The 27326-nt window shown below is 51.9% G+C and overlaps 1 protein-coding gene across 1 annotated transcript in view; it reads left to right on the top strand.

The window, feature by feature from the left end:
* The first annotated feature begins 1079 nt into the window (after nucleotides 1–1079).
* The window catches only part of Cd82 (CD82 molecule), a 46955-nt gene continuing 20708 nt past the window's right edge, over nucleotides 1080–27326 (top strand). Inside the window, exons 1-2 of the mRNA XM_075961489.1 lie at nucleotides 1080–1214; nucleotides 22652–22727. The gene's annotated coding sequence lies outside the window, so the exon portion shown is untranslated. The remainder of the gene's footprint in view (nucleotides 1215–22651; nucleotides 22728–27326) is intronic.

The raw sequence follows: 27326 nt of genomic DNA, 5'->3' as shown, positions 1-27326 counted from the left end.
AAGGGGTCTGGATAACATGCCTAAGGCTCGCCCACAGTCTGGACATGCAAGGTAAGGTGAGCAGACTTCTGGAGATCTTTGCAGCCCACTTTCTAAAGGGAGAAGACAGCCATGGAGGACTCAGGCCTTCAACCCTCTCCTGCTAAGTAGGCCCTCATCAACCTGCTGTACTATGGCTGGCTGGCCTGGGCCACTTCTTCAAGGGCCCAAATCCAAGAAAGCTAGGGTGACTATGCTGTTAGACTCTAGCCCATGACTTACTTCATCTTTCTAAATCTTGGGTTGTTCATCTGTAAAATGGGCTCAAGGAAAATAGTCCATTAGTAGAACTCAAAGATCACGGCTTTCACAGCTCTTGGCTAATCAGCAAGGGTTCAAACATTGGTAGCTATTAATATTTTCAAAAAGTGTTTGGGTCCTGGCAGTCTCCACGTGGAGTCCTAGTCTTGGAACGTGAACGCTCCCACGCCATTCCCGGGGTTGCGCCAGGATAAGCCAGGTCATAGAATGCCAGCGTGGGGGCCCGAGGCTTGCAGCCCTGGGCAGGGGTTGCCAGGGGGAACAAGATCAGGGCGAAGCAGAGAATCTTTGGGGAGGAGCAGAGATGGGGCGTGGCCTCCCAGTTGGAGGCCCGGGGGTAAACCGCTGGAGAAAGAGATTGAGCGAAGGGTTTAGGAGGGCCGCCAGCGGTTTAGGAGGGACCTGGGAAGGATGAGAAAGACTGCAGGGGAAAGGACTATTAGGCAGGGCTGTTAGAGGCTGGAAGGGCACAGAAAACAATGCAGAGACTTGGGTTCCAGGGCAGGCTTCATCCTCTGGAGGTCCAAAGCAGGCGGAGCAAACCGTGCGCACAGCCTCACCTCCAGGCTATTAGTGGACAGGAAAGAGCGCTGCTTGCAGACTGCAGGGCTGGAGGCGGAGCTGAGGGTTGGCAAAGGACAGCCCAGGGTGTGACCGTTTGATTGGACCAGGAGGCCGTGGTAGGCGGAGCTTGGTGCTACCTCCCGCAGGCCCCAAAGGAGCAGTATGGGGGCGTGTCGAGGGCGTGGTGTCGGGGGCGTGGCGTGGCCTGACAGGCGGTTGAGTTTGTGGACTCCGGGAGGGGGTGGCGGGGAAGAGTGGAAGGATTGAACCAAGCTGCGCAGTCAGACGCGGACTGAGGTGCCAGTTCAAGAAGCCGGACTTAAAGCGTATAGCCAGAACAGAGACAGCAGGTAAGAGGGGCCTGAAGTGGGGCGGGACAGCTGGAAGCAAACTTCTGCAGCCTTCGCGGCTGGCTTGGCAACAGGTAACAGACCGGAGCAGTTAGGGGCTGAGAAAGATCATTCGTCTCCGAGTCCCGAACTCCCTAGTTCTAGCTGCGCCACACACCAGCCCTGTGGCCCTAGGCCGGTCCCTGCCCCCAACCCTGAGCTACTCGGGTTCCAGAAGGAGGAAGTTGATTGAAGTGAGCCTGGTGCTCCCGGAGTGCCCTTTCTCACCAAAGCCCCGGAAGGTAAGGGCTAGCAGGTAACAGGCACTGCGATGCGGGAGGCCACCCGCATTCAGATTGCGTAGCTAGACCTCAGCTGCAAAATGCCACTGAGAAAAATGACTTGATATGTCACCTTGAGTTACTGAGTCCCACGACAGGACTCCAAAGTAGAGCAATTAACATTCTTTCCTTCCTTCTAACTTCTGAGCGCTCCACTGAGCCGGACTCGCAGTGGAAACGGCCAGGCTTTTCCAGGTGAGCTGGTGAAGGAATAGCACTTTTGGGGTGAATGGAAAGTAAAAGGAGAAACCCTACAAAACCTGCTTAGAATCTAGCCAGGCCCGGGAGCTCCCTGCTGTGCCCAGGATTAGGTACCTGTGCTGAAGCGGCTCCACTCCTGATAGTGGTGGGGGTCCCTGGGTCCTGGCTTTGTCAAGGATTTGGGACTCAGCCAATTTAAATTCCACTCCCCCTTCAAACTTTAGTTTCCTCATCTGTGACTCTGGGGAAAACGACCTAACAGTAGTAGCAAAGAACTAAATGAAACCGTGTGTGCAATGCCTGACAAGACACTGGTGGCCCAGAAACCTCACTGAGAGGCTCCTGTGATGTCAGTGGGCAGGTGATAGGTTGCCTTTCTTCTGGGAAATAAACCTACTTATTTTGGGGGTTCATCTTGGTTTGAAGGGCTGATGGGTAGCTGCCATTGTCTCCTCCTTGACCTCACCAGAGCCAGAAACAGCCACCAGCCACCATCACCTTGTTCTGTTGTACATGAACTAAAGAGTGCCTGAGTTCATTTCATTGCATGGGGTTGATGAGTGTTGAATTTAAAGACCCCCAAAAGAGTCCATACTGCATACCCAACAGAGCTGAGGATGTAGATGTGCGTTCTTGAAGGGACCTGGCTGGCATTGCCCTCATCCTGAGCTGCTCTGAGACTCTCACCCATTCCCTGCCTGGAGAGCCTCTCTTACAGCCAGTATAAGTCCAGGGCAAGTCCCAGGGCGCTGTGAAGCTCTAGTGGCTGGAGGCTCAGTTTGGGGTAGGATGAGCAAATGGTCTGTGGGAGCAGAATGGGCCCAGGAGGCATGGAAGGTGCTGGTGTGTGTGTGTGTGTGTGTGTGTGTGTGTGTGTGTGTGTGTGTGTGTGTGTGTGTTATAATCTGTGAGGAGACTCTGGAGAGCCAGAGCCAGTGTTAGGGATGGGAATGAGACATGGGCAGGACTTTCTGCCTGAACTCCTCTGTCCTGATTAAGCTTGGACCGACACTCCCTGCTCCTTGAGAGTCAGCATTTCGGTGGCACTAGATGAGCATTTTCTGCCATGAGGAGGGAGCCACACTGGTGGAAAGAGACCCCTCCCACCACCACTCCCATTCTGTGCCTTGAATGCCAAGCAATAGCACGACACCGGGCCCTCACCTTGGGTTTCTCAGCATCTGGGAAGGAACTTGGATCAGGGAATGAGACACAAGATAGTCAAAGAAAGGATGAGAAGGGCCTTTGGGGCCTTCAGGACTGGGAAGTTCGGGCAGAGTGTTCTGGCAGAGGAAGATGCTCAAAGACAAGGCCAGCCTGTTGAGCGAGCTCTGGGGAAATGGCTGAGTTGCTGGTCCAGCTCAGTGATTCTCACCCTTCTTAACACTGCGACCCTTTAATACAGCTCCTAATGTTGTGGTGAGCCCCAACCATGACATGGCTTTCATTGCCACTTCATATCTGTAATTTTGCTACTGTTATGAGTTGTAGTGTAAATACCTTGTGTTTTCCAGTGGCCTTAGGTGACTCCTGTGAAAGGGTCATTTGACCCCCCAAATGAAACACTGTGCAAAAAAACACTGCTCTAGCTACAGCTGGGCTTTTAGGGTGGGCAATGCAGAGATAGTGGGGGGATGAACCCCAGAAGGCTCTGAATAAGGAAAGCTTGGGCTTGTATCACAGAGTGAGTAGAGCTACCGAAGGTTAGAGAGAGCAGGGGAGGGATGTAAAACTTGACACCGCGTGTGCCAGACATACAGGGGCAGATGACCTAACAAGGCTAGGGACTTGCGGTGGAAGGAGGCTACAGGCTAGAAAAGACAGCGGGTCAAGGGTGATGCAGCAGGGCGAGGGGGTATAGCCCTGCCCTGCCCTGCTGTGGGGCCCAACTGGGGCTCATGAAGGTGGTTACACTGAGTGAGTGGCAGTCACAGGAAGATGAAGGCTATTGAATGAAGAAGTGAGGTCTGGGCTGAGTTGGGGAGCCTGTGTCAACCAGCAGTGGACATCTGATCAGAGTGGATAGGAAGAGTACCCAGGATTCCCTGTTCAGCCCCAAGAAGGTAGGGTGAGAGGTCAGCCATTTGGGCACAAATTTCCCACAAGGAATGGCTTTTGGTTCCCTGGGGTTAAAGTCTGACTTGCAGGGGCATCCCCTTAGTTTAGAAGAGGAAGTTCCCACTGACTGGCAACTCCCTCCACCTTGGGGACCCAATTCTTTCATCTGAGGGCCAAGTAGGGTCTGATCTTCATTCACTGGGGAAGGGGGTGTCCCAAGACACTGCCGCCTTACCCAGCGGCCTAGGTCCTGATTTAAAATGTCTGGAGCCTGCAGGCTCTCCTGCATTGAGACCTTAGCCTTAGCCTCTTCTCTAAGCCATTATGCCCACTTCCTTTGCCCTGTGGGAAGCTGGGTTGTAGCCATGATATAATCACTAGCAACAAACAGCCGAGATTTGGCTCTGCAAGAGGCAGCTGGCGGAAGGGGTGTAGATGTGGCGAACCCAGGCTGCTTGCCTGGACCCCTCTGTAGAACAGGATGGGGTTGGGGAGGTGACCTGTTTAATCACAGGAAAGGGCCAGCATGAGTCTGAGAAGCCTGAAAGGGAAGCCCAGAGGTAAACAGGGCCCAGTGGTCTAGATATGTCCTTCCCCTCCCCTCAGCTGCTGACGCTGTCCTGCTGAGAGGAACCTCCCTGAAGCCAGAGCCCTCAGGGTCCAGCTGGGGTCTGTCCAGTTGACTTACTCCTGACTCACTCCTGGGACTCCCCCAGCACCACAGTGAGCTTCCTGTTAGCAGCTGACACACGTAGGCTGATGCGCAGAAGCAGCTGAGAAGAGCGGAGACAAATGGGGGCTAGCTCTCGTGCTTGTCCACATGGGAACGGAGAGGAGTCCTCTCTGGGCATCTCTTCCGGGCCCTGCTGTCAGCCAGCCATTACTTCATTTTCAGGCAGCACACACATACAAGGCCCAAGCTCAGTACAGTGGGCTGAGCAGTGCCCTCTGCCAGGCTTGTCCCGCCTCCTGGTCTGTACCCCCCACTCTGCCTGATCGAGCCGAGCACATATCATGTCATGTGGCTCAGCACTGCACCCTCGGGCTCCACATCCCAGCTCTGAAACTTTTTCTGAGCCTCAATTTCTGAACCAGGAAAGTGATGATAGTGGTGGTTATGGCTTCGTGGGGTGGTGTGAGGACCCCACAAACACTTGTATGGGAAAAAGCGTAGGGCAGATGCTGAATGGCTGAGTGTAGGTAGGGTCTGCATCTGGTTAGCTCATTCCAGCTCCACCAGGGACATTTCTCAATATGCCTTCCTCCTCGGCCTTCTATGCCTCTCCAATATGCACTCATAATAGGGTGTCCCAAGACACTAGTCATTTCTAAGTGTTGGGTGCTCCTAGGTTCTTCCGACTGGTTTGAGGCGTACAGACAGAGACTCATATAGACAGCCTCCTGGGCAGGGACTACCCCGCCCATTTATGTACCTTGGCCCACAGTGAACACTCAGGAAATGGCTGATAAGAGGGTTGTCTTTGGAAAACTTCAGTAGGGCTTAGCTCAGTGTGAGATCCTTGGTGACTTCTTTGGGGTCACACTTTCAGGAAGCAGGACCTTGAAACTGCACCAGGAAGGGGGGGGTGGGCTGCCAACAGGGCTTCCGCTTCCCTGTGAAGCCTGGGCCTTTACGGAGGAGAAAAAGCCAGCTTCCTCAGTTTTAGCCTAGTGAGGGACCTCTGCAGCCCTTAGTGAACCCTTACTCGGCCAAAGGCACTTCCCCGGCAGCAGCTGACAGTGGACAGAGCTACTGCATGTGGACTTGGGCTGAGGAAGCTCCAGGATGCCCAGGCCAGGCATCATCCACAGACCACCTGGGCAGTTTGGGAAGTGCTTGGCTTTCATGACCTGTGCTACAGTGTCTGTGCCTTTTGGGCCACAACCCAGCTCTTCTTGATAAGGTAGGAGTCCCCTGTGTGCTAGCTCAGTGTCTGGGCCTGTGCTTAGGGCTGACACAACACTGAACAGAGTGCTCGGGGTTGTTTACTAGTTGGGTGTAACGTTGGGCATGCATCTGCACCCCTAGTACCAGTCAGTGTCAGTACATGTGCAGGTGACGGCCACAGCTTGCCCATTGTGCTGTCTTGTTTTCTTGTTGCTATGAAAGAATTCTGGATAAACAGCAACTTAAAGCGGGGTGGGGTGGGGTGTATTTTGGCTCACAGTTTGAAGGGATACAATCTGCTATGGTAGAGATACTATGGGAGCAGCGGCTTATGCGATTGGTCACATTATATCTGCCGTCAGAAAGTAGCTAGCTTCCTCCTTTTCCTGCAGTTTGAAACACCAGGCTGTGGGTTGGTGCTGCCTACTCAGGGTGTTTCTTCCCACCTCAATTAACCCAATTTAGATAATCCCTCACAGGCAAGCCCAGAGTCTGGTCTCCTAGATGATCTTGTTACTTTGGCAGCTAGAATTAACCATTCCTAAGGTAGGGCTTTCACTTCTGCCTAGCTGTAGACCTGGTGTGTTTGGGGGAAACTGTCCTGTGGGCAGGCTTTGCGGAGTTGTCATTAGTTCCTAGTGATGCAGGGTGACAGTAGTGATAGCTCAAGGCGCACTGGATGGGCTCCAGCTATCCACATTGCACTACTGTTCACAAGGGACTCTGGCCATGCCCAGATTTGGTGCCCTTTGCAGGCACCAAGGGACAGCGATGCTCACTTCACTGTGTGTTTGACAAAGACATAAGAGCTAATGCTCGTGAAAGAATTCTAACAGTGCTGGCTCCTGCTAGGTACTGTCTCCATACCTGCTGCTATGGCCATTGCTCCAGTCTCTGGCAGACCAGAGCCTCAAGGCAGCCTTGAATCTAAAGACCAGGCAGTTGGCTTCATACTCCAGCTTGTCCTTAAGACCTGTTGTGAAACCTCAGACAAGCTGCAGCCATTCCCAGACTGTTAGCTGTCATCCTGCAGCTGCTTTGTGGGGCTGTTGTCATCCAGGCACATGTGAGGCCACTGTAGGCAGAGCAGAGCTTTTCCCAGGGAGAGGGCATCTGGATGCTGGCCTGATGCCTGCATTGAGCCAGCCCAGGAGGAAGGTGGAGACTGTCAAAGCTCAGTCGCTGCTAGGAGGCTCTGTAGGCACACAGTGGTAGGGGCTGCTCCCTCATGACTCCTCACCAAGGCCCCAGTGCAGATAAACACCTGTTTAAATGTGCACAGCTGGATGGAGAGGTAGCTCAGCCTGCAAGCTTGCTCCCAAGTTTGATGAGCTGAGTTCAAGCCACATATGGTGGAAGGAGAGAACTGCTCCCAAAAGTTGTCCTTTGACCTCCACTTTTGTGCCTACACACACATACACATGCACACACACATACACACACAGACACTGAATGAATGAATGAATGAACAAATAAATAAATGTAACAACAACAAAAGAAAAACCACCAAATAGGGCTGGAGAGCTGCCTCAGGAGGTAAGAGCACTTTACTGCTCTTGCAAAGGACCTGGGTTCAGTTCCTAACACCCATATGGTGGCTTTCACCTGTCTGCAGCTCCAGTTCCAAGGAGATCTGGCTTCCTCTTGTGGCCTCCGTGGATGCCTCATAAACACACAGTGTATTTATGTACATATAGGCAAAACACTCATACATGCAATAAATAACTAAACACCCCAAGTAAATATATATGCCCATTACTATATCCAAATATGCATATTGGAAACATTTATTGCTTTTTAAAATTTTCCTATTTTCTAAACCTTATGTCAGAAGCTCAACTTATTTTGATATTCAATTTTAAAAAATGAACACACACACAACAAAATTAAGAAAATGGATTGTGTAAACTTGAAGTCACATTGAGTTTTTGGTTGTTAATCAATCCTGTATTTTAGAGGAGGGGTGGAGTGTGGGTTTGAAGAACATATCAGCTTGTTAAGACTCAGGCGACTCCCAGGGAGTGCCTGGGCCACAGCCTGATTGGGTAACCAACACCAGATATGGGTGAGAATATCACAGGTAGCAGAGGTGTGACCCAACCGAAAGCTAGGTGCTTTTCACAGAGCCTGTCACCAGCAGTCGACAAGGACAGCTTGCTTAATTGCCTCTCTGAGCCAGGGCGTCGAATGAGGGCTAAGTGAGTTTAACATATGTGGAAGTCTATGGTAGGAAATGGCTTTAGATCTGGACCTGGGGCTTGCACACTGTCTATTCTGGAACCAGGAGAGTCACTTGTTTGGATGCAGATGGCGTTTGTCGGGAGCCTGCCCCGCTGTAGGACCAGGTGGCAAGAGCAGATAACACCAGGATGGCGGCTTTCTACAGACAACCTGGCTCTGCACCAGGGGAGCCTGGCCTAGCAAGCCTAGTGTGTCTCCCAGAGAGTCCATCAGATAAGCTACCCTTGGATCTGGGGCAGGGACTGAAGAAGGGCAGGGCTGGGCACAAGGCTGGAAGTGTATACTCGATAGAGGCTCCTCCATGGTGGAACAAGCAGAGAGAGGAATGTGTGTTCCCACACACACACATACACTTCAAATGTGGCCAGCACTCGGTACAGGTTCACCACTTGTTGCTAATAACAGCAGTTAGTAGTTAGTTGCACATCTATAGGGAGAAAACAATCTCCGACTCTGTCTCAGGAGCTGGATTATTAGTGTGCTGCTGCAGGGGGCTGGACACGGCATCACCATTTATAGAGGACATAGAAGCTCGGTGGACTCACTGGAGAGGATTGATGTCTTTGAAGTTATATAACGAGCGTGTGGGTGTCTAGGCCTCAGTTCATGTTCTGTCATGTAGGACATCTGCCTCTCTGACCTCTGGCCTGTGTGTGTGCGTGTGTGTGTGTGTGTGTGTGTGTGTGTGTCTAGGCCTCAGTTCATGTTCTGTCATTTAGGACATCTGCCTCTCTGACCTCTGGCCTGTGTGTGTGCGTGTGCGTGTGCGTGTGTGTGTGTGTGTGTGTGTGTGTCTAAGCCTCAGTTCATGTTCTGTCATTTAGGACATCTGCCTCTCTGACCTCTGGCCTGTGTGTGCGCGTGTGTTTGTGTGTGTGTGTGTGTGTGTGTCTAGGCCTCAGTTCATGTTCTGTCATTTAGGACATCTGCCTCTCTGACCTCTGGCCTGTGTGTGTGCGCGTGTGTGTGTGTGTGTGTGTGTCTAGGCCTCAGTTCATGTTCTGTCATTTAGGACATCTGCCTCTCTGACCTCTGGCCTGTGTGTGCGCGTGTGTTTGTGTGTGTGTGTGTGTTTGTGTGTGTGTGTGTGTGTGTTTGTGTGTGTGTGTGTGTGTGTGTCTAGGCCTCAGTTCATGTTCTGTCATGTAGAACATCTGCCTCTCTGACCTCTGGCCTGTGTGTGTGCGCGTGTGTGTGTGTGTGTGTGTGTGTGTGTGTGTGTGTGTGTCTAGGCCTCAGTTCATGTTCTGTCATTTAGGACATCTGCCTCTCTGACCTCTGGCCTGTGGAGGGGGCTAGGGCAAGAGGATGTGTGTTCTATCTAGTCTGTCCAAAAGATCCCCTGGCCTAGTTTAACTGTTACCCCATCATCTGTAGGGTAGAGCAGCAGGCCTGTCCTTTGCCAGGAGACAGTATAGCGTGGTGCCGTGTTCTCAAGGCACACATATACATTGTAAGCAGAGAGCTGCTGGGAGGGCCATACACCTTCATTGCATTCTTCAGACACTGGCACTCCAGGGTTACCCAGATTGATTGATTGGTTGGTTGGTTGGTTGAGACAGGGTCTCTTTACATAGCTCCGGCTGTCATGGAACTATGTAAATCAGATTGGCCTCAAATCAACAGAGACCTGCCTGCCTCTGCCTCCCAAGTTCTGGGGTTAAAGGCGTGCGCCGTCACACCCAGACTGCCTGTAGCACTTCCTCACCTTTCTTTGCAGGTAGGTTAAACAAAATGCCTACTGGCAGGAAGATCAAGTGTGATGGCAATGGCAAACGAGAGCTGAGCCAGGCAGCCCTGCACTGGGGTTAGGGAGCTTGCTATGGCTGCTTGGAGTGCCAAGGATCAGCTAGGGACTTGGACCTCTATGTTTTTGCTAGTGTTCAGATTGAAGAAGCCCAGCCTAGACTTGGGTGTTGCTGCTTTAGAGTTGAGTAGACCCAAACAATGGTTCTAGCATTAAAAAGGAGTGGTGGTTTTACATAGACTTAGAAATCAAAGCAAAGCAACCTCATGGGCTAAGGCGGTGGCTCAATGGGTAAACGTGGTCCCTGTACATGTGAGGACTCTAAGAACCCGTATAAAATCTCAGCAGATGAGGCAGCTGCCTCTCCCCTCAGCCCTAGAAACAGAGACAGGGAATTTCTGGGGTAAGCTGTCTGGGTAGACTAGCTGGAACTGGGAAGCTCCAGGTTCAGTGAGAAACCATCTCAGCAAATAAAGTGGAGAGGAATCCCAGGAAGACAATAGACTTTAACTTCAGCCTTCCATGTGTGTGCCTATATACATGTGAACACACATACATACAGGAACAACATGCACACATATATGTCCCAAAGCAACAGTGACCAAAGAATCTTTCTTTCCATATGAACCAAATAAAAAACAAAAATGAAAAACTTTCTAATCATTGAAGAGAGATTTTGTGGAAAAACTTACAGTGCACAGAACCATATGCTTAAAGGAAACAATTACTCAGAGATAACCACTGTGAACAGTTTGATGTTTGGGCTTTTAAAAAAAAACCTTAAAAGCAGTGTTCACACCCCCAGACTGGGGTTGTGCCATCAGAGTGGCTTCCTGTGAGCCTGAGCCTGGGTTTACTGTGGCATAGGGAGGAGTTTGCCACATGACTCCCCACAACCCCGCTCCTAGCTCCAGGAAGAGGAGGTGCATCCCCTGTGCTGAGCATCTGCCTGCCCCATTTTAATATTTCATAATGACCCATGTGGCTGAAGTGGTCACCTTGCCCCTGCTGTATTTTGTGATCAGGCCTTCTGGCCCCCAGAGTGAGTAGTAAATTCCTCAAGGCAGCTTTTGGGCCAGGTGGTCACGGGAAAGGCAGTGTGGGCACAGGAGCGTGCTGTGTTTGGGAGGCAGGTGGGTCTCTCTTCCGTATGACTCTGGACCCTCCTCCCTTGGAGTCTGCAGTATCATTAACTAGTCATGGATCGCTTTACTATTTAATGGCCTGTCCCTGCCATGACTTGTTCTTTCTAGTAGCCTTCTGGAACCAGAGCTCTGGGAGATGAGCCACTGGTGGGGCATTTCAGGAGTGGGAGGTGGGTGTGACAGGTGCTGTGCTTCTCACACTCTGGTGTGCGCGCCAGTCTGTAGGAAGCTTAAGAAAGCTTTGTCCCACTGGGGTGGACATGGCCTGGGAGTGTGCATCATCCGTTTTAGTATGTGGATGAGGGCTAGGGGAGGAAGCAGGCATGGAGGCGAGAGGATGCATTGTGGGAATTCGTCCTCCCATCCCACCACATGGAACCTGGGAGTTCCTGGGAACTGAACTCAGGTCGTCAGGCCTGGCCACAAAGGCCTTCACCCGCTGAAGCTTCTCGCTGGGCCAAGTATGTGCATTTCTCTCTTTTCCTTTCCACACTGAAGATTGAACCCAGGGGCTTGCACATGCTAGGCAATTGCTCTACCATCTGACCAACACGTTTCTAACACACCCTCCATCCCAGGACTAAGGGCAACCCTTAGTGAATCCAACTTGTGGGGCTTGTGTCCTGTTCCATAAAGGTTCACCCAGTGAGGCACCCAGTGAGGCTGATGACCACCCTCCATCCCTTCTCCCATGGGGATACTGTATGAATGGGGAATTCCACACATATCAGAGCCCCCATTTACTGCAGGAGAACCGGGGCCCTGGCACATGCCCTGTCCCCTCAGCCCCAGAGAACCCAAGGCTCTGCATTGAGCTCCTGAGGCCTGGGTGTGAGGGCGCAAGACTCAGGCAAGCTGGCTTACACTAACGTTTGACCCTTCACCTTCCTCGGCTTCTTCCTGTGTGTGGGTAGGGAAGCTGCCAGGCCTTCTATACCTTCTCCAGCACTGCGCCTACCCAGGGAGATCCACAGAGAACTGAGGGCCTCCTAAGACAGAGCCTTGTTCTGCTTCCCCGATTCCTCAGGAACAGGCGATCTAAGTTCCCCAGCCAGTATGTGCTCCAGGAAGCCAGAAACTTTCCCTCAGCCTGGGCTCTGCAACAGAGGGAGGGTGCTTTGTGGCTCCTGTGAATCTGGTGTGAGCCAGGCCCACCTGGGGCTGTTTGCAGAGAACTCTTTACCAGGTCAGCCTCCCCGGTGGAGGTCACCAGTGCCCACGTCTGAGGAAACTGAGGGCTGAGAGCAGAAGTGCCTGTTCACATTGCCATCTGAAAGGCATGGGGCTGGCGTTCAGATCCCACACTCCCTCCTGGGGCGACCGCTCCTCTTTTCTCATAATGATGCCTTGGGCTTTACAGCTGTTGGCCATGGAGAGTTTCTCACAGCCAGGGAGGGGATGTTTCTTAGTCTGTTCTTACAGCGGCAGGGTGCTGCTGCCCAGATCCCACAGCTCAGGAGAACTTTGCTGTCAGCCCCGTTAGGTACCTGACTTTCCCCCACCACACTGCCTCCTGAAGAAGAGAGGGTTCTGGGCCCCTCTCTCCTCAGCCCCAGGGAGCTGGTGGGCCCTGGTATGAGGACCCAAGACCCCATGAAGGACCAGGTCTGGAGCCCATGTGGAGGAAAGGTTATGGTCCAGGCAGCCTGCAGTCCTGGCGTGTAAGAGCCCAGGTGGGTGTGGAGATGGGGCTGGGATCCTAGACACACTCTGCCCCTTCCTTTTCCTAGAGCACATATGTCTTCGGAACAGTATTTTGCAGACTTGCACATATCAGGGTTTGGGGCCTACTACTCTGCCTGAATGTCTGCCATCTCTTGTCCTCCTTCTTTTATGCCACCATCCTCTCTGGAGGAAACCTTGGTCCTTGGACCAAGCAACTGGTCCAACTGGTTCCTGTTCCTCCTCCCTAGTGCCCTGAAGACTGAGCAGAGGAAAGTCTGCAGGCTTGGGACCTGGTGTAGCTGTGATTTCCCTGAGTTTCTTCTCCCAGTTAGGCATGGGGGCATAAATGTCCAACCTCAAGCTTTATGTGGCTGGTGACATGAATTGCCTGGCCAGCTTGATTCGCTGAGTGGCCTCCCCTAGCTAGGCCTGAGCACAGGGTTAGAGCAGATGTGGGACTGGGCCCTGGCAGACGCCTGGGGCTCAGAATATCTGGGTCTGTGTGCTCCGGGACTGCTGGCTTCAGGCCTGTGGCTCTCAGGTCTGTGTGCTCCAGGGACTGCCAGCTTCAGTTCTGTGACTCTCATGTCTTGACCTTGAGTCATTGCTGATCATTTAAGGAAAGGGTGCTTTTCCCACGAGGGACTTGGAGGCATTCTCGGAAAGTACTAATCCCCCCTGGGTTGTCCAGGCTCTCTTCAAATGCCAGTGACTCCACAGCCTGCATCTACTCTAGGGCAGGATGTTCTTCCCTGGTACCAGGGCGAGGGCAGGTCCAGGGCAACGTGAGTGCTGGCACTGCAGCTGGATGTGGGCACTGCCAATTCCAGCCCCAGAGTTGGCTAGGCTCAGTCCTGACCACCTCCCCCCACACACACACACACCAGGCCTCAGTTTTTAGACAGGGAGCCGGGGTTCTCAGGAAGGCTTGTTGTTTGTCCTAGTCATCAGCATACTGGTCCCTGATCCCTTTACCACCTAGACTTCCTACCTCCTGCAGCAGGAAGGAACACAGCCACCCTCGAAGGGGCCCGCAGCAGGACCTACCATCCCAGAGGCCTGGCCTACCACCTGCCAAGAGAAGGAAAGGAAGCGGCAGTCATGCAAGGAGAGAGGAGTGTCAAGACATAAGAGAGGAGATAAGGGCCAGGATTCCCATCAACTTTAGGGACTGTGGTAGGGGTGTCACATATTGGTATAGCGAGGCTTGCGACCATAAGGAATGAAGGAAAGAGCCGGTCCAGCTGGTTCCTGTCCTTCTCTCTGGAGTCTGAGGAAAGAGGCTATGGGCTCTCTGTTGCTGTAGCGTCCCTGCTGCTGGCTGACACCGAGTTCCTTCGGGGGGGACAGGCACAGTGGCTGGGGCTTCTAATTGCAGCACCTGGAAGGCGGAGGCATGAGGACCGCCCTAAGTCTGAGGCCAGCCTAGCTGTGCGAAAAGACTGTCTTAACTTTCCCTACCCCCAAAATGTTCCTGCTCCCCATTTTTCTCCTGATTTTGGGTGTAGCAGAGGCTAGGTTCCAAGCTCCCTTGTCTCCGTCTGGCGATAAAGACTAGCCCTGAGGACTACTCACGAGTCTGGAGGGTATATGGCCTGGATTGAGGAAAACAGACTGGGGAGGCAGGTAGCTGCTGGTAGCTCCTGGGGGAGAGCAGAGGAGCTGATACAAGGCCCGTAGACACCCCACTGGAGTCCAGGGCCCTGGCTGCAAGACATGGTGAGCGGAAACTCAGCATCTGGAGTTGCTAGGGACCTGGGGGTCAGACTTCTGGTGTGCCAGTAGGACCCGAGGTTTGCATACTTACCCTCTGAGAGCCTCTCCCAAGCATACCTGTAGGGACCAGCGTACCTGAGGTCCTGTCACCTGGATATCTGTCTGTCTTCTTTCCTCTTATTCTCCCTCCCCCTCCTCTCCCCTCCTCACACACCTTTGCCTCTTTTTACCCCTCACCTTTCTCATTTCCTATCATGGCTCCCCCTAAGATCCTCTATTATTCTCTGAGCAAAGCATCAATGTCCCAGCCATCCTGGCTAATCATACAGCCACCCTAGACACGGCTCCTGGTCATGGCTCCTGAGCAGCCCCACAAAACCCAAGAGCCCCAGGGGGTCCCAGTGGGAAGCTCAGAATGCAGTGGCTTCCTCAGTGCTTGCTCTCCTGCCTGTGCTGTGCTTAGGCCCTGCCTGCTGGGGAGTCAGGGGCAGCTCAGCCTTCATCCTGGCCTCCTGAGAGTGCAACCCGCTGCTCCTTGTGGAACTAGATGTCTTGAGCCACCCCCTCCTTAGAGCCTGGTGCCTACCCTACAGAGGGTGATGAGGCCAGCGTCTGAGCTATATTCCTAGGGAAGTGGCTGTTGACCCTGTGTGTTACAGGCCCTGCAGTTGTTAGAGAGGTGGCCCAGAGGTGAGAGGGCAGAGTGGCCCAGAGGACTCTGGGAGAGGCACAGGAGCCACAGAGGGGGAGACAGGTGAGAGGGCCCTATCCTCTCCTCTCTCCCAGCCTGGGCCACTGCTTGGAGCAGGAGATCAGCAAGACCCTGTCCTAGGAGTACATCTGCCTCCACCCCAGCTTTCTGTGTTCACCTGGGAGGAGTGTGTGTTCCTCGGTGTGTGACGCAGTCTCACCCTATGTTCCCACCAAAGAGGCCAAATACCTCTTAAACCTGCAGTCACGGGCAGCAGGAAGTTGGTCATTTTTCAGGGACGAAAGCAGAGGTCCAGGAAAGTAAGTCACAGGGGCTTGGGATGTGGCCCAGTTGGTGGCATCTGCTTAGTGTGCATGGAGCTTTGGTCCGGTTCCGAGCATCACATACATCAGGTGTGGTAGCACATGCCTGAAATCCCAGCACTCAGGAAACGAAGGCTGGAGGATCAGAAGTTCAAGGTAATCCCTGGCTGCTGAGTGAGTTTGAAGACAGTAGGGCTCAGATCATAACCTATCTACAAAGGGAGGGAGGGAGGGAAGGAGGAAGTGCCTGGCAGGGGGCAGAAGGAGCAGAGTGTGAGCAGAGTGTGAACCTGTCTGGACACTTGTGGAGATGCCAGGGCTGTGGGGTGGGCTCTGGAAGGGCTGCCTACAGAAAACAGCCTTGAAGCCATACCTCTCCTCTGTCCTGAGCTCAGCCTGGGGAGGGTACAATGGAGCTGGCAGAACCTGCTGCCTGCTGCCATGTGGGAGTCCTGATTACAGTTCCCTCCTTGTCCCTAATCACCCACTCGGGGCCCACACCCAGGCTCTGTTTTAGGAACCCTGGCCCTGGTTTAGAGCGTGCCCATCATATGAGTGAGTGAGCAAGTCTCTTCCCCAGACCTCACAATGTCCAGTGTAGGTGTCTGCCCCAGGTTAGGTCTGGTGCTTGGACTATAAACCCCCTGATTAAGAAGCGATAAGCTTGCTTAGGTTCTCTCAGTTCCTCATTATGGGAAACTGTTTCTGCTGGCTGTGAGCATGGCGGTTAGCCCAGGGCATCTGGACCGGCTCCTGAAGTAACAGTCTGCCTACTGCGTCACAAGCGTGGGGGTGGGAGAAACAGGTTTCTCCGTCAAGGATAACTGCAGGCACTTAGAACTGTGACCGACTGTTCCCACGACCCAGCTGTCCCTCGGAGGGAGCAGGACAGCTGTGCCTTTGCCATAGTGTGTGATTTGATGCCTCATTGTCTTGTGCTCTCCTGAGGGAGGAAGGGGTCCCACACATCTATGCTCTGTGTCCTGATTGGGGCTAGCCCGTGGTGGGATCTTGGTGAGCTGCAGTAGCTCATGATGGAAGTCACTTGGGGTTCCCTTCAGTGGCCTTTGGACCCCTGAGCCCTTTACCTCTGAGCCTTATAATGGGGTTTCATCAAGCTAGGTATGTCAGCTCTGGCCAGCTGGCTGGGGCAGGGCGGGCAGAACTGTGAAGTGCCACGCCCTTGACCTTGAAGATGCTGGACACCACTTCTGTCTGCTTAGACTCTAGGGTCTCCTGAGCTAGTTACTCACGTTGTCCCTGACTTTCGGGACAGTGTCTTCCCATCAAAAATATGCAGGGCCTTGTGTTGCAGAGTTAGAATCCTGAGGGCCCACCTGAGCTAGACCACTAACCCTGTGTGATCAGGGCAAGTGCTGCCCCCTCCCTCCTGAGCGTCAGTGGGCCTGCTTAGGTTTGGGGGTTGGATATGGTGGATTGGGCAGTGAGCATATTCCCTTTGTCCCCCACACTGCCTTCTGCCTTACTCCATTCCAAGGACTTAGTGGCCTTGACCTTTCTGGGCCCATCTGCAGGAACCCCAGGCCTGTCCCACATCCCAAGGGACATCTTCATGAATACCCTCTTCATATGAGGAGAAGATATTTCGCTACTTGGCCAAAGACATCCTAGAGTGTCAGCAAGTCAGGACTGGCTTCTTTCTGGACATTTTGATAGTCCTCTTTACAGACAGTAAGTCCAGAGTGGGCAAGGTCCTTGTCAAAGGTCACACAGCTCTGAGTAATGAGATTATAGTTAGTCTCTCGCAATTCAAAATCCACACTATGACCTGGTTTATTGGGGAGAGGAGATTTTTCCCCCCAATTTCCTGCTTTTTTTTTAAAAAAAATTTTTTTATTGAGCTCTACATTTTTCTTTGCTCCCCTCCCTACCTCAGAGAGGTGAGATTATTAAAAGATAACTGCTTTCTGAGAAGTCTGTGAGAACCTAAAGACCCTAGAATCTGAGATCTGAGACTTCTGTCCCAGAGTCTGAGTGTTCCTGGGACTTAGAGCTTTCTCTCTGGCCTTCCAAATTAGCGCCAGTTAGATTGAGACGTCATTTGTTTTTGCCTCCAAGGACAGAGTCCTGGGTTGGATGCTTCAGGCCAAGCCCAGCTCGATTTGTACATCCCAATGTGATGAATGTGGACACATCTCCCCATACATCAAAATATCAAGCTTCCCAGAGCACTGGCCACTTTCACCAGTCCCTCAGCTCTGACACACACCACAGCATGCATTTCCCCAGAAGTGCTGTCTCTGGGCCTCAGTTTCTTCACTGGGAAGTGAAGACTGGACTGGGGTGTCTGGAGTCATTCCTAGCATAGAGCATCTGAGTGTGGGAGCCACAGAGTCCAGCACACTGGGGCGGTTGGGGCCGTGGTTCAGTGCACGCCTGTGGTGCACGGGGCTGGGTGGGTAGGCTGGCTCAAGGGTCTTGCTTTCCCGTTCTGGAACGTCCTTCTAAGGTAGCCTCTCCTTCCATCAAGGCCTCTTCAGTCACATGGCTCAGGTTTTAGAGCAAAATGCAAGAAGAGCCACCTCTATAGGCCTCAGTGGTCAAATTAAAGGGACATCCTGACCAAGAATAGAAGATCTGGTCTCCTTCCCTGACTGGAAGCCAACGTCACCGTTTGGGAGCTGGGTCAGAATGAAAGGGGTCTGGGGGTAGACAGGGGTGAGGAAGGGTTGGGTGGGGCCTCCACCAACTTGTAACATAGCATCAGGTAAGAAAGGAATGCTGCCTTGTCACTGGGTGGCCTTAGGCAAGTCACTGCACCTCTGAGCCTCAGTTTCAGGGAAGTGCTTTAACTATAAGCTTGTTATGGAGCTTCAGTGAGAAGTTGTGGTGGCAGATGACAGGCTAAAGCTTGTCATCTCGGAGCCACAGTGTTTCAGTGTCGGAGAGTGGGAACCTGTTGGTCTGGCTAATGGAGTCAGGTGACGGACTGGACTTTGGAATCCTGTGAGTAAACATGTGGGGTGCTAGGGGAGACAGCACTTGTGTCTGCTGCTTCTTCTTATCCCCCAGCATTCAGTGGGACAGGCTCCCACAAGCGCTGCTCTGCTGGAGGGGAGACCCATCAGGGCCCTGTGAGGTCTGGGAACTCTCCTCTCCAGGTCACACCACAGCTAGGAAGCAGAGCAGGTTCCCAAGAGGTCTTCCAGGGAACCTGAACTCCCAGACTGCCTTATGGCCCCATGCTTCTCTGTTGCCAGAGCAACAAGTGTTTGTTTGTTTTTCCTTTTTTTATTTTAACACAGCAACAACAACCGAAAGTACAACCAGAGATTGCAAACTAAGATAACGAAAGGTCAAAAGCCAGTAATCCAAAGTCGGCTGCACAGATAATTAGAACACACTGGTGCCTACAGACACAACCACCATCTCCAGCCTCCACCCACGAACAATCAGGACAAAGTCCAGAGGCTGGGGACCTGTGCCAGACACCAGCCTGTGGGACCAGGCTGGACCAGGTGGTCTCCAGGGCCCTGAAGCGAGGCAGTTTTTCTCCCTCCATGTTCTACTATGTGTAAGCAGGCCGTTCTCATTGGGCATGATTGCCAGACTTCCCAGCCTGCAGGGGCCTCAGCCAGACCTGCTCTCCCATGGGGATAATAGAGGTCTCCCTTCTTGGGGGATCCACCCCCACCTTGCTTCCAAGCAGGCCATGGCCACTGGGTAGATGTTTACAGGGTGGGTGCCCATCAGAGGCTACGGCAGGCTTCCAGTGGTTTCTGACTGTTGTCCAACTTCAATTATCATTGCCATTGACTCTGACAGTGAGTGCCGGCCGCCTCCCCAGCTCCCACAGGCTTCGTGGGGCTCACTATTCAGCTCATGTCAGTGGTGGGAACGCCACAGCATAGGCAAGGAGGTGGTTCCCGCTACACAGGGTGCAGGAAGTGGCCCGTGTGGCCTCTTCAGGCATAAACTTGTGTATTGATGGGACTCTGTTGTGCACTGGCCTCGCTGTGTGGCCTGTGCCTCTCACTCTGTCTGGGCCCTCCAGAGAAGAGACAGTGATGTCCAGGATGGCCCTCATGACATTGCTCTGGGCTAAGAGACTGGAGGGAACTGAACTGCTGGAAGGGTGAGGAAAAGCAGAGGCGTGGGAGAATGAATGGCGTGACACTGGCCACTTGCTCCTGCCCAGCCACCGTGGCACCAGGAAACTCAGGCCTGACCCACATAGGAGCAAGATGCCCTGCCTGGACCCTTGAGTGCTCCTCAACTTGTTCCATCCCGAGAGCTTAAAAACCTGACCCTGACTGCACAGTTCACCAGGATCTCTGGCCTTGGGGATCAAGTGCCACAAGCTTTAGTGCTTCAGGACAGTTCCAGTGTGCAGCCAAGATGGAGCACACACAGCTCTGGAGGGGTTCGGTGATGCGGAAGACAGACACTCAGGTCCCACACGGGCTTTCCAGGGCTGGCAATCCTTAGAAACTGGGTGGAAGCATGCCATTGAGCACTTTAGAAATCTATTATTGATTTATTTATCTTAAAGTTTGTCTTTACGACTCTTCTACAAAGAACACTGTTAGAAGAGAGTTGGAGTCCTAGTTGCCTAAGTTAGTCCACAGAGAACTGTTCTGGACTGACTTTCAGCTCGGCTCCTCAACAGTGGCCTCAGCTTTACCTACACACACAATATAATAGTTAAACATTTGAGTGAAGAAAAGTGATACAACATGGAGCAAGCAAACCTACAGCCAAGGCTTTCTCTGAGTCCTAGAAAGCGAGCACAGCAGAGCTCTTGTTAGGACAAACTGGGGCAGCAACAATGGAACGAGAATGTGGCTGTGACCCTCCTGCATAAGCGAGTCTGCTGTTCTGCAGCACAGCGCCATGGCATGGGGTGTAGCTCACGCTTATCATGCGAGAGGCTCGAGGTGCAATTTCTTGCACCAACAAAACAAATTTATGAAAATGAAGCTTTTTGGTTTCATCTGTTTTTCCAAGTTAGAAATATAGTAAGATTGAGCATCACGTTTGTATTTGGGCTTTTGATTGTGAATACTGTCTGAGAGTGAATAAGGGCGTGTGGTGTTAGAGCAGGACCATTGTGGCAGGCTGGTCCGCAGGGCACTCCAGCAGACAAGACATCCTCTGCCTCCTGCACAGGGCCTTCTAAAAGGTGCCTGCTTTGTTACTTCTGATCTGCTGGTTTTCCTCTGAAATTTACAAAAGAATGAAGTTGAGAATTGAATGCTTTGAGTTTATTTTGAAGCAATGTTATCTTCATGTTAAAATATCAGCATTGAGAATTAAAGCAAAATATTGTGAAACTTAGTTACTGCAACTTCCAGTTTCAATAAAGATAGTCTAAAATAACTCATTAATGTTTTGTTGTTTTGATGAGAATTGAAATATACTTAATTATGTATTTCTGGGCTTTGTGTATATGTTTTATTTTAAAATGGCCAGTATATTTATGATATAAGTGTATGGCCATTTTAGCTTTAAATGAAAATTAAAGTCTTTTAAGACTGGCAGATGCTAATGTAAAAACAGTGTGTGTGAATTAAATTTGCTGCTGCTGCTAGTCTAGTGGGAATGTCACGAGCTTTCTGTAGTCTGCATTGGAAACGTGTATGTCAAAATTCTGGAATGTATCTTCAACCAAGAGTTTTGTCCACTTACATATGTTTACAGCCTATAAAAAGTGAAACCAGGAATGTCAGTATTATGAGCAAGGTAGCTTTGCTCATGTTATCTGATGTTTGCCAAAAGAATAAATGATAAAAGAGTTGAATTAATAAAAAAAAGTTTGTCTTTGCAATTGTTTATTTGTATTACGTGTGCATGCACCCCTGCATGCACGTGGAGCTCAGAGGACAGCTCTAAGAGTTTGCTTTTTCCTTCTAGCATGTGGGTCCTGGAGTTTAACTCAGGCTACCACACTTGACAGCAAGTGTCTGTACCCTGCTGAGTCGTCTCATCAATATTATTTACTTACTTGTGAAGATTTATATTTCATTATATGTCTGCATGTGGGTATTTGCATGTGAGTGCCAGGGTCCGAAGAGAACAGAAGAAGATGCCAGACCCCTGGAGCTGGAGTTCCGGGCTGGGCTGTTTGTGAGCCACGCCTCGTAAGTGCTAGGGATCAAACTGGCCCTCTGCAGCAGCAGTGCACACCTTTAACCACTGAGTGTAGACCCTAAGCACTTCCTTTAGAGACAGGATTTCACTATGTATTCCTGGCTGGTCTAGAATTTACTGTGTAGGGCAGGCTTGCCTCAGTCTTGTAGATCTTCCTGCCTCTGCCTCCTTCATGCATCTTCCTAGGAAGAGAATCTGTGCTTTCCCCAGCTTTCAGGCTCAAAGGAGATTCAAAACCAATCCTGGTAGGAGTCAACTAACTCCCATTGCAATAACCCAGCATTTCCTCCTCTTCCTTCTCTCTTCTTCTTTTGGACAGCATTTCATTTAGTCTGCACTAACCTCAAATTTGCTATGTAACTTAAGGCTAGCCTTGAATTTCTGATCCTTTTGGGGTTTCAAGCTTGTGCCCCATGCTGGGGTCAGTGATGTCATTTTCGGTGCTCAGTGGCTTCTGCAGGATCAACGTTGGTCTGTGTTTCTAAGGGACCGTCCGGAGCTCTCCAGATCCCCAGCTCTTACCTTGTTCTCACGCCCATGTGCACGGAGCTCACTGCATCCTGGGCATTTGTAGAGTCATGGGCAGGAGATAAGTGCAGAAAGACCCTGAATTCTAGGGAGATCTGGCGAGGAAGGAAGCCTCAGTGAGGAAAGCATGGGATAGAGTCACCTGGGGACACAATCTCATCTCTACAGCCTCTGATGTAGGAGCTGGGCAGTGTGTGACTGGGCATTGGTAAAGCTGGCTATGCTGTGCACTAGAAGTGAGACTTGTGGCGGGAGCATCTCAGAAGTTTGCTTTAGGAATTGTGAAAAAAGGGGCCTGATGTAGACAGGGCTGTGAGTACTGTGGCAACAAGCATGCATAGGAGAGCGAGGGTGGCAAGGATAAGGAAGGGAAAACCAGACGGGGCCCAGAGGGCCGTGCCCAGCATCTGGATCTTGCAGTGGTATGCCTGCAGTGTGGAGGAGCAGCTGGTGAGCAGGGGAGGAACTGGTCCCAGCTCAGCTTTGGGCTGGCCGAGGCAGGAGGGCGGGGGAGTGGTAAACTGCAGGGTGGAAGGAGACCTGTGTAGCTTTTAGGTGTTCTGATGATGGACCATTTCCTCCTCTCTCAATCCCACAGCACATAGAGCCGGGAATGGGATCCCAAAGGGACCTTGGAAAGCTGGGATTCCCATTGGATGCATGCTGAGGAGCGGCACACACAGTGTTTAGAGCCATTAGATGAGGGGGTGTTTGCCTATGGGTATGCTAGGAATTAGAATGGGCAACACTCAGCGACTCCTGATCTCCGGCCTGGTAACAGCAGAGGTGTTTGCTCTTCACAGGGTGTCCATTGTCCGGAACTTATCTGAGAAACCACCACAGAAATTACTGCTCTGCTCCAAGCGGATCCCTGAACAGGTGAGGAGGAAGCGGGGGGGCGGGCAGCCACCTCTGCAGGTCATGCATGGCCTCTCCAGTGGAACCCTGGAACCCGCATATCCCAACACAGGACCAGAAAGCACTGTGGTCCCTACACCTCGGAATGGCTAGGAACACAGGGGCAGACCCTCAGGTTAGGCTGGAGCAGCATTCCTGTGCCCCAGAGTGTGACAACTCCCCCACTCCCATACATAGTACAAAGAGACACCGGCCTCCCTGGGCCTCGCTAATACACGCGGGGGCTCCTGGGAAGGTGGGAGGGTCTGTCAACATGGCACATTCTCAAAACTGGCTGACATTGCCCAGGCATGGCTTCACTGTACCCCATGAGCGGCACATTGGGTAACTCAGGTATGGTAGATCTCAGACACTTTTCAGGCGGCTGAGCACAGAGCCATGCGCGCTTTGGGGCAGACCCTCCTTCTCCACAGTCCACCATCCACCATCCACCACAGCCACTCCACCGGTCATCTTTACATCCAGTCTCACCTCACCTCTATGGGGTATCTTACAAAGAACACTGGGTCTTCCTCTCAAGACCTCCCAGTTCACAGACAGTAACTTATAGCAACTGCCCACCACATGCCAAACATTTAACCTACATCAGCTCCTGGGAAACTAATTAAAGACAAACAAACAAACAAAAATAGGTTTGAAGCTTACTCGTTGCACAGGACTAGAATGCAGTCCAGAGAGGTTAAATTATTTGTCCAGGGTCACACAGCTAGGAGGTAATAAAACTGAATTCAAACCTGGATGGTCAGATATTGCACCCCTCTTCTGGAAGATTCTCTAGTATTCAGTGCTCAGGAATGAAGCCCCCAACTAATATGTGTCTTCGGGCCAAGGGGTGATGGTGGACTGAGGGGGCTGTTTATGGGAGTGTCGCAAAGGAGGTCAGGCCTAAAGTGGATACCACAGATGACAGAAGGGAACACTGTTGTGTTCATTTTCCTGTATAAACTGATTTGGCGCAAAATTGAGCACTCCACCAGTTTAAATTATTCTTGCTTAGAAATGGATGACTGGCCTGCCACAGGGTGGCTGCCATGGCTCCCCACAACCACTCCAGAGCTTCCCATAAGATGTGCTTGCCATGGGGCTGGAGAGATGGCTCAATGATTAAGAATACTGGTTGCTCTTCCAGAGGACCCAGGTTCAAGTTCCAGCACCCACATGGCCGCTCACATCTATAACTTCAGTTCCCTAGGATCTGACACCTTCACACCAATGCACATATAATAAAGTTAAAATATTTTTTTTAAAAAAGATGTGCTTGCCATTGTGTTTACCCTGGCAGGAAGGCATCTATAAAAAGTGTTCAGAGCATCTAGCTCAGGGCGGGCTCTGTTAGCTCAGCACCATTTGCAAAGGAACATTCATCCCTGACTTCTGCAAGTGTTGTGTCCCTTGGTGCCACAAGGCGCAGCCCTGGTATTCTGAGCACCAACCTCAGGACTGCCAGGCCCCAACTTCCTCTTTTCCTGATAGTCAGAACCATGGAGAGCCCCTGAACTGAGGGGACCCCACTGGATGCAGTGGAGCCCACTGCACAGAATGGAGCCCTATGCATAGAGGGGAGCTCACTGCACAGAGAGGAGCCCACTGCATAGTGGAGACCCCACTGGATAGACGGGACCCACTGCACAGAGAGGAGCCCACTGCACAGAGGACAGCCTGCTACACAGAGAGGAGCCCGCTACACAGAGAGGAGCCCACTGCACAGAGAGGAGCCCACTGCACAGAGGACAGCCTGCTACACAGAGGGGAGCCCACTGCACAGAGAGGAGCCCACTGCACAGAGAGGAGCCCACTGTACAGAGAGGAGCCCACTGCACAGAGGACAGCCTGCTACACAGAGGGGAGCCTCGCCCCAGGACATTCTTCCTGATGACTTTGCTAGCAGAGCCAGGATCTGAACTTTTGACCTGGGACTTTGCTTCTATCCCAGAAGCAGTCAGCCCCTGGCCTCATCTGTTGTTCTCTTTATCTAAGATCTCAGCTGAGGCCAGTCATGACCCTTGCTACCTCCTACAGGCCCGTCTGTGGGCACAGACCCTTGTGTGAATATCGTTTGATCTCCTGGCAAGACTGGGCCAGGGATTAAATGTCATGGGCTGGTGGGTATGGCTGCTTGCCGAAACAGCTTTAATTATGGACACAGGAATTTGAATTTCATGTCCTTTCTGTGCACTGCAAAATGTATGTTTTGTTTTTTTGTGTTTGTTTGTTTTGGTTTTCTTTTTGATTGTTGAGACCTGGTCTCCTATAGCCCTAGATGCTCTCAGACTTGTTAGGTTGCTGGAGTTTGAGCAAGCACTCTACCAGCTGAGCTCAATCCCCAGCTTTTGTTTTTTTAACTATTTTAAAATATTCAGTCTGTTCTTATACCCTAGCTGGTAGGGGCCTAGGCAGGGGTTGGCCAGACCCTGCCCTTCACCAGAGCTTATTTCTGCCTACTGGGCAAGAATTGCAGCGTGTCCCTTCAGATGGCATGGTGAGCCCTGTGCCCCCATAATAAGACTTTGGGGTCTCCTTCATGTATGATAGTGATTGTGGGCTCTCTGAAGCTGGTATCACTTCCCATCACAGGGTAACCTGAGCATGCCCCCAGCCAGAACTGAACTGCCTGTCTGTTCTAGGGAGACTCTTGTCTGTCTTGTGCCCAGTGTGGAGAATGATCTTGCTCTACTGCCTGCTGGTTGCCGATAACACAAAGACCTGTGTGTTGTAATAAGGAGCGGCGGGGCTGCATCCCCAGCACCCCGGCTGCCTGCTAGCTTATGCCTCGAAATAATTACACGGACGCTGTATTCTTTTAAACACTGCTTGGCCCATTAGCTCTAGCCCTTACTGGCTAATTCTGATATCCCAATCAACCCATCTCTAATAAACTGTGTAGCACCGGTCTTACCGGTAAGATTCTAGCCTACGTCCATCCTGGGTCGGAGCTTCATCGCGTGTGCCTCAGAGAGCAGAGCTATAGCGTCTGCCCGGGAGAGGGGAGCATGGCTTCTCTGCTCCAGAGAGCAGAGCTGTTGAGTCTGAGCTCACTTCCTCTTCCTCCCAGCATTCTGTTCTGTTTACTCCACCCACCTATGTTCTAACCTATGAGGGCCAGCCAAGCAGTTTCTTTATTTTTTTAACCAATGACCTTCCTCCATCACCTGTGGCCTGGACCTGTAACAGTTATGTGGGGCCACCCAACGCCCTCTCCCCCAAAGCTGCTTCTTGGCTTTTACACTGACAGGGGTGGCTCCCAAGTCCCAGTTAGTTGAGCTGCCTGCCAGGCACTGCCTAGCTCTTGTTTCAGGACAGGAACTCATTGCCTCCAAAGTGGCTCTGTCCCTGCCTGTCCGCTATTGGAGACCTTGACCATGGTCCTTTACTCCTTCGGGTCTCAGTTTATTTTCAGGGAGCTGATGCACTTAGACCAATGTGTGATCGGATCTGACGAGTAACCAAGAAGCCAGGCAAATGTCCAGGGCCTGGGATACTAGGGGAATACCAGACAGGCTCCGGCCTGGGGTGTGGCCAATGTGTCCAAGGCTGAGTGAGGCTCCCTCCTGGCCTCCCAGCCAGGGCTCCTTTGAGCAGCAACCCTGTGTCCTCACCACCTGTTGCCAGTTGAGTGGTCATTTATCTCCGGTAGGGTACCAGTCAGACCTGGACCAGTTCTGAAGAGCCAGGCTCTGTCATTGGAACAGGGGCCCTGCGAATATGCCCCAGGTGGTGGGTGGCAGCTGCGGTGCCTGAGGGGAGGGGCCAGCCACCTCATCTGGGTGTACTGGGGAGGGTTGAGTGTTTAGAGAGGGAGGAGACTCTCAGTGCCTCACAGCTTCCTAGTCTGCATGGAGCTCAAAAATCCCAGTGTTTTTGACCCAGCTCTGCCTGGACCCTGCAGATCTTACTATGCTGAAAGGTTCAGTGAGGACTAAGGGTGCAGTTCTCAGCCAGGCTAACCCCTGACATGGCAGTCGCTGCTCTGCCTGCCTCCTGCCCTGTCTGCCCACAAGTTCCAGTCTTGGCTTAATGTCTGTTACAGATAGAACTGTGACTTTTTTGTTCTGTAGTGTTCTTGTTTTTATTTTGCTTGTTTTGGGAAAGAATATAGTCCTGGTTAGCTTGAAAATTGCTATATGGAGTCATACTTTTAATGCCCGGAAGTAGAAGCAGGTGAATCGCTGTGAGTGCAAGAACTAATTCTTTAGTGGTTTGGGAGCACTTGCCTGTGGGAGGAGCTTGACTGTCCACTCAGTACTGGGCATTGATTGGGCCAGTCACAGCCTGTCCAACCCAGGTCCCCTGGGGCTTGTTGGGCGGATTGAAGGGAATAAGAAACAAGGATGGCTGTCCAGAGCAGGTGTTGTTTATGAGGCCACTCCTTGTGCCCTAGCAGGCCCAACTGTTTGGATCTCACTCTTACTCCCTGGACGCCTGTTCTGGAGACCCCAACTACCTGCAGAATGTGGGAGCCAAGCAATACAGGACATAATCTAAACTCTGAAATCGCACGCACTACAGGCCTGCATCAGGGGTTCCTGCTGGGAGAGTTGCAACCCCTTCCTAAGCAGGCGA

Source organism: Microtus pennsylvanicus, chromosome 2 (assembly GCF_037038515.1).
Source record: "Microtus pennsylvanicus isolate mMicPen1 chromosome 2, mMicPen1.hap1, whole genome shotgun sequence".
NCBI lineage: Eukaryota > Metazoa > Chordata > Mammalia > Rodentia > Cricetidae > Microtus > Microtus pennsylvanicus.
This window is presented reverse-complemented; position numbering and strand designations above follow the sequence as displayed.